This window comes from Rhipicephalus sanguineus, chromosome 9 (genome assembly GCF_013339695.2).
Source record: "Rhipicephalus sanguineus isolate Rsan-2018 chromosome 9, BIME_Rsan_1.4, whole genome shotgun sequence".
In the NCBI taxonomy this organism is placed as follows: domain Eukaryota; kingdom Metazoa; phylum Arthropoda; class Arachnida; order Ixodida; family Ixodidae; genus Rhipicephalus; species Rhipicephalus sanguineus.
Genome location: NC_051184.2, coordinates 45,040,977 through 45,048,957, shown reverse-complemented (window position 1 = coordinate 45,048,957; position 7,981 = coordinate 45,040,977).

Here is a 7,981-nt window from a genome sequence, read left to right as displayed (position 1 = left end):
CACGCGCTCGAAGGCTCCACGTAGGAGGAGGAGGAGAAGGAGAGAAAGGAAAGGCAGGGATGTTAACCAGTCTAGAAGGACCGGTATGCTACCCTACACTGGGGGAAGGGATGGGGGAGATATAAAGATAGAGAGAGAGAGAGAGAAGGAGAGCACGCACGCACAAAAAGTCACACACATTTCACGGTCATCATAACGACGTTAGTCTATAAGCGACGGTGCAGGTCTGATGCCTTCAAGAAGTTTAGCACTGCCTTCGTCGCCTTCACCCGCGATGACCTATCAGGACGACATTCCAGAATGGTTCCTGCCGTCATCGGTCTGGGATCTATGCGAGCAAGAGCGACGGCGAGGGATTTCCTCTGCGCATTGTAGCGAGGACAGTCGCAGAAGATGTGCTGTAGTGTCTCCTCGCTACCACAGTTGTCACAAAACGGGTTGTCAGCCATTTGGATTCGAAAGGAGAATGACTTTGTGAAAGCCACTCTTAGCCATAAACGGCAAAGCAGAGTGGCATCATTTCGGCGTAGTCCCGTAGGTGTCTGAAGACGCAGATTGGTCGGGCAGTGGCGGTGGTGGTTGTGCAGTCTGCTTACTGTGTTATAAGTGGAGGAAGTCATTTCTTGTGCAGCCACTCGAAGTTGGCTAGCAGCATCGGTCCTTGATAGGGGTATCGTCTCGATCCTGTCACCTTGAAGAGCTGATCGAGCAGCATTGTCGGCGTGTTCATTGCCTATCAGGCCGCAGTGACTTGGCAGCCACTGAAATGTCACGTGGTGTCCTTTCTCTAACGAAGTATGGAGGAGATATCTAACCTCGAAGACCAACTGCTCGTATGGTCCGTGTCGCAGGGCTGATAGCAAAGATTGTAGGGCTGCCTTCGAATCGCAGAAGACTGACCATCGTTGGGGCTGTTCACGGTTGACTACACAAAGTGCAGCGCGAAGAGCGGCAAGTTCTGCTGCTGTTGATGTCGTTGGGTGGTCTGTCTTGAAAGTGACGCTGATAGCTTTCGCTGGGACGACTACTGCTCCGGACGAACACTGGGGGGTAGTTGACCCATCAGTATAAACATGCACATGATCTGCGTACTTCTCGTGTAAAAGAATCAGAGACAGCTGTTTCAGCACTGGAGATGAGAGCTCAGATTTTTTTCTGATTCCCGGGACGTTGAGGTGCACTTCAGGTTTAATGAAGCACCAAGGAGGTATCGCTGGCTTAGATGCGGGGCTGAAGCCTGACGGAAGGTGGGCAGAATGGTTCGCAATCGTTGCACAATACGATGCCCGTGGTCTTTCTGAAGGCAATGTTGCAAGGTGGTGGCAATCGGCCCGGGAAAAATGCCTAATATGAGCTCTCAAGGCTTCAACCGCAATGTGCGTTTGCATAGGGTGGTCCCGTGCGATGGAAATAGTCGCTTCAGTCGACGCGCATTTTGGCAAGCCAAGGCAAACTCTGAGAGCCTGAGCTTGTACAGCCTGCAGAGTGCGAATATTTGTCTTGCATGTATTAGTCAATACAGGCAGACTATATCTCAAAAAACCGAGAAATAGTGATCTGTACAGTTCCAGCATTGCGTCGACCGACATCCCCCAGGTTTTTCCACTCAGGAACTTGAACAGCTGGGAGATTGCTGTCAGGCGCTGTTTCATGTAAGACACATGCGGGCTCCAACGAAGGTCTCTATCTATGATTATACCCAGAAATTTGTGGTTTCGGGCATAAGCAATGGTCCGTCCTTCGATAGAAATGGCATAGTGCGTCATTGGTTTACGTGTGAAGGCCACTAATGCACATTTTTCCGGGGATATTTGAAGGCCTTGCTTCCCGAGATAGCTCGCTGTCACACTTGCAGCTTTTTGAAGCCTCGCTCGTATCTGGAGGCGTGTGACGGCTGATGTCCAGACACATATGTCGTCTGCGTATATAGATGTCTCGATCGTGCATGGTAGGGATTCGGCAAGATCAATGAGAGCGAGATTGAACAGAGTAGGACTTAGTACTCCGCCCTGAGGAACGCCTCTGCAGGTATAGTGTCGTGTGGTTGGGCCGTCGTCGGTTGACACAAAGAAAGATCTAGCTGTCAGGTAGCTAGCAATCCATCGAAAAACTCGACCACCCAGGCCAACCATCTCAAGGGCGTCGAGAATGGCCTCGTGTAGCACGTTATCGTATGCGCCTTTTACATCTAGGAACAAGGCTGCAGACAAACGCTTGCGTGATTTCTGCTGTTGGACATACGTTACGAGATCAATGACATTATCAATAGATGAGCGATCACGTCGAAAGCCAGCCATGGAGTTTGGATAAACCTTGTAATGTTCGAGATACCACTCGAGGCGGCTGAGGATCATCCGTTCCATTATCTTTCCCACGCAGCTGGCCAGTGCGATAGGGCGGTATGAGGCAAGTTCAAGTGGGGACTTGCCTTGCTTCAGAAGTGGTACCAAACGACTTGTCTTCCATTCGTCAGGAACACTGCCCTCTTGCCAGGATGCGTTGTACAGACGTAGCAGCTCTCCCCGCGCAGTCTCACCCAGATTGCACAGGGCTCGATATGATATACCATCTGGCCCCGGTGATGAAGAACGCCTGCATAGGGCTAGTGCCGCCTCAAGCTCCTCCATTGTAAATGGAAGGTCCATGCGGCCGTCACGGGAATGAGGAGCGTCACTTTCGGCCAGAGCACCTGGACGAACTACTTGGTCTGCTATCCTCGCGCAAAAGTCTTCTGCGACATCAATGTCTCGCCGCTTTTGGAAGAGAGCAAGCGCCTTGAACGGAAAACGCTGTTCAGGAATGCAGCGCAGGCCACGCACCGTTCTCCAGATGTGAGATAGGGGCTTGCGGGGGTCTAGTGTCTGACAAAACGTTCTCCAACGTTCGGAGGCTAACTTGTCCATACGACGCTGAATCTTCTTTTGCATTCTTCTGGCTGTTCTAAGGTCGTTGGCGGATTTTGTGCGCCGATATCTGCGTTCCGCACGGCGGCGAAGCGCTCGCAGTCTTTCCAATTCGGCATCAAAATCGTTCCGCCTGGATGTAATCGATATCGTGCGCGTGGAATCTTGCATTGTGCACTTGATGACTTGCTCTAGCCCAGTGCTTAGACCCGCTTGGCAAGCATCCTCCATGTCAGACTTATAAGTGGTCCAGTCAATTCTTCGAACGGCCTTCCCTGGACCAGATCTGGACATCCCTTTGATGTGAAGATAAGTGGGAATATGGTCACTCCCGTGTGTCTCAATATCCGAAAACCAGTTAGCACACCTGGCGAAGGAGTTGGAAACGAAAGCAAGGTCAAGGCAGCTGCTATATGTCACACCTCGAAGAAAAGTGGGGCTGCCGTCGTTCATGAGGGTGAGGTCATGATTGTGAGCGAAACTTGCTAATCGGCGCCCTCTTGCATTCGTCCTCGTACTTCCCCATGCCAGATGATGTGCATTAAAGTCTCCTATGATGACCCATGGAGCTGGACACACGGCCAAGATATTATCTAACCTTTTTGAGTCAAAATTACTTGAAGGCGATATATAAACGCCTACCAGAGTGAACATGAGTTTGTTCTTCTTAATTGTCAGGCATACATATTGATTGCCATCATGAGGCGCAATTGGATGCAACAAATAAGTGAGTTCCCGACGAACATAAACGAGGACTTTGCTGCATGCTCCATTTGTTGGGGACATGACAGCTTCATACCCCGATAGTCTTGCTGGCTTCGATAAGTTGGGCTCACAAATTATGATGACCGGGAACATGTTAGTGTGCACAAACTGACGAAAGTCTGAAAGGCGCGATGCTAGTCCTCTGGCGTTCCACTGGATGATGGACGCTGCCTTGACTTTTTCTCGGAAAGGAGGGTGAACGTTAGCCATGTTTCTACTCGAGAGATTCAAGCACTGGGCTTAAGGCGTCCAGTACTTTGAGAGCGCTTCGAGCAGACGGTGTCCCCATGTCCAATAATATCCCTCGGATGGCGTCCATGAGAGAACGAAGCATAGAAATGACTTGTCGATCGCCTCTAGGTGCGTCACCAGCGCTCGGTGAAGACTCTTGAGTGGGCGCGATCTTCTGAGGCTCCACGGCAAGGGGACGGCAAGGAAGTACCGGCCATTCCTCTGCAGATAGATTCCTCTCCGCAGTCTTCCTTGAGCTGATCGGTCCTTTTACGGCTTGACTGAGTGGTTCTGTGCTAGAGGGAGCTTGCGCCTTCTTTGAGGTCGAACGATGCCGCCGTCGCCGGTGCCGACGCCGTACTGTTTCGGCAGCCTCCCTGTGGGTCGAATTGTCTCTGGCCATTTGCTTAAGCACCACGCGCTCCTTCTTGATTTGAGGGCAGTCTTTTGACGAGGCAGCATGTGATCCATTACAGTTGCCGCATTTAAGAATCGTGGAACGGCAGGTCTCTTCCGAGTGAGGTTCTGCGCACCGAGGGCACATTAGCGAGTTCGGGCACACACCCTTGACGTGTCCTAGCTTAAAGCACTGGTGACACTGAAGTGGCTTCTGTACGAACGGCCGAACGGGGTGTCGGAAATGTCCGACTTTGACATGGGATGGCGTACAATCTCCTTTGAAGACCACTTTTACACAGCGCGTCTTCCCAAGACGGCGCACTTGTGTGATGACAATACCCTCATTTGCCGGTTTAATAAGGGTAGGCAAGTCTGCTTCGGGAATCGCGATGTCTATGTCGTATATCACACCGGCTATGGATGCACTGTCCATCGGTATAAAGGAACGCACTTTGATGCCGCCTAGCTCAGTGACTTGTTGAAGTGGTCCGAGAGCATTCACGTGAAATACGTCTATAGCGAGTATATTTTTCCGTGTATTTATTCTGACGTCCTTGATCTCATTAGGCACCACACGTTCCAGAAAAGCGGATAGTGCTTGCCTGTTCAGCAGTCGCAAGTTTCCCGAGGACTCTTCCGGCACGAAGATGATGACGTGCGGCCAACGCTCAAGCCTTGACTTCATAGTCGCCGTACTCGCGGGAGTGGGCGAGGTTGCGTTGACGACCTTCCTCTTCGCCCTCTTACTCCGGACGGGGATGAAATCGTCATCAGATGAGTCGTCTCCCGAAGCTGAGTACAGCTCTGTGTCCTCGGTGTCACTGGGGGAGTTTCCTCTTTTCCTCGCTGTGGACGGCCGAGATGACTTCTGGCCAGGAGGTCCTCTGGAATGCTCCGCGTCCATGGCCGCAAGACGGGGAGCCGAGGCAACAAGACCAAAAATTTCACCGAAGAATTCAGAGCACAAAGAGAAGCGTTTGGATAGCAACACACTTCCAACACACTACCAAAGGGGCAGTATAGGTAAGATGGCATACAAAATTTAAACCAAAGCTCCTAACGACTTCCCAATCGAATACACCCAGACCATTACCTGGGCGTCAGGGCATGAGGGTATCACCGGCAACCTGTTTGCGGAAGAGGTGGCTCGAGGCTTCACAAAATCACCGAGCCCCCACGGACACTGCAGTAGAGGGCCCAACGCCCTTAGACCCTAATTGAGCAACAATTCTTCAGTATTACAGGGATAATAAAAGAATGTATCCAGCACCACGTAAGAATGTCACAGCAATAGAATCTACGGCGCTACGGCGACTCCAGACGAATACATACACCAACTTACAAAGGCTGCATGTCCCCACAGAATACAGAGATATATGTTCGTGGTGCGGAACCACGCCAACTCTGTTTCACATTACGTGGGAGTGTCACTACACAATGAAGAACACCACAACGTAAACAGCACAGAGGAACAATGGGAGGCACTGCTGTCTGGCTCGGTCTTTGGCTGGTCCAAAGGCCAGAGATGATGGCAAGGGCCAGCGGAGCCCTGGAATGCGGGCGCAGAGTTATGCGAAAATAGTTTTGTTCTCTATCTCACTCTCTCACTCTCTTTTGGTCGATGTGGCATCCAGGGCTTCTGCCTTAATTAAAAGCTGCTTCTTGAATTTAATGCACTTAATCCGATGTAAGTGCACGTCAAAGACCCCCAGGTTGTCGAAATTATCTGGAGTCCCACAACGGCGTCTCTCATTGCCCGAGTCGCGTTGGGACTCATAGATCAACCTTGAATTGACGTGCTAATATTCCTATACATTCTTACATAAAATGGCCTGTTTTAATTTTTGCTTAGAGAATACAATGTTTTGCTAAACAAGCGACTGGAGAGCACACAAACAGTTATTTTCCCAATACTTTCTTTTTGCTTACTCTTTAAACGCTAGCTTAATGTTTTGAATTGTGGAGTCATGCACTGGAGATGATACTGAGGATGCTTGATCATATTTATAGATTGGTCACAGTCCAGATTGTGTTATTTTTAATAGGTTTTAAGTCTGGCGGTTCTTATACTGCATCTCACAAGCTGGTTGCAACATTGTGGAAGCTGCCAATAGGAAGAGCTAGCGCGCTAGCACACCTCACGATGCGTTCATCCGCGCCGCGTCGTCTGCTCGGCGTCCCCGTAGCCGTAACGCGTTGTGCGAGTTTAATAGAGCGAGCACATGGGAGCAACGAATGCTCTTAGCGTTAGGCAGCAACGGCAGTGCCGCAAAAAAAAAATAATAATAACATGGTAGCACACGTCGACGCTGGTTCCTTGCACCTCGATATTAAGAAGCCGCCGTCGAGAGCTGTGCCACGTGGCTGTGCGGCCCGTAAGTTCGAAACCGACGCTTGTGTCTGCGTTATATTTGCGTCCCGGTGCTTCGACAGCAATGTATTCGTGTCTATTTTGCACTGTTTCAAAGATGCATACTCAAATTCTCGGCGACAAGGTTTAGCAGGCATGGCTGAACAAACAGCTAATATCAATAATAAGGACAACACGTGCCTGATACTTTGTCCTCAGCGTGAGATGGCACAAAGCGATAGCGGATTGCACCGTTTATTAATTGCTGTCAGGACAGTGGACAAGTAGCAAGCGCGAGTTCGGACCGAAGCGGGCGATCGCGTCTGCATGGGCGCCGCCATGTTGGTTCGTCATCAAAATTACCGGAAATTACCGATGCATTAATGAAATGCTCATGACGTACATGCGAATCTTGCTTAGCGCATCACGCATTGCTGTGACGTAGCGCGTAGCACCTTCTCCAATTATAATGCAATTACAAACGGAACTATGCTTTGCTGCGCAAGCATGTCGTTTGTTTACACCTCGTAGCTTCCACCCTGCTGCAACCAGCTTGTGAGATGGAGTATAGACACATTCGCAAACAAATCAATCAACATTTTGCTACACAATCTCCTCGCGTGGGTTTGGGGACATCTGCACGCTGCTCTCCCACAGTAGTGTACATCACTCTGAATAGATTTAAGGCGGATGCTTTAAATGTTCACGTATCAAGGTAGTCGTGTAAGGTCGCCGAAAAATATGGTGCAGAAACTAGAAAAGTGCGTGAGCGCGAGAGCTGCGCGTCCCCTTCGTCCACCTCGTCTTTGCGGTGCCGCGTGAGTGAACAGAAAAAAAAACCACAGCATATCCACGTGGTGAATGATGATGAGTGGGGCGAAGCGAACTCGCGCTGCAGCACGGCGATGGCATTGGCGCGAGTGTGGTCCTTCTTGGTGGATGATATTGTGACTAGATTGTTTGAGAACCACAATCTGTTGCACACACCTCAACTATGGCCGAAACTGTTATCAAGGAAGTCCCGCTGGAAGCGCGCGTCGGCGCCTTCGGGCAGAGCCCGCCTGATGCGTTTTGCAGCCACTTCACGTGCTTGCACAGCCTCGGGCTCTGCCTGCCGGTATGCGCGCTTTCTCGCCGCTTCACGGTCGTCCTTATTTTGAAGATACGATTCGCGCCGCAGCCGTGCAGCTTGTTGAGCAGCTTCGGTCTCGCGGGCTCGAACGGCGGGGTCTTCGCGCCGCAGGCGTGCAGCTTATTGAGCAGCTTCGGCTTCGCGGGCTCGAACGGCGGAATCTGCTTCGCGGCGTCGACGTGCAGCTTCGGCCTCGCGGGC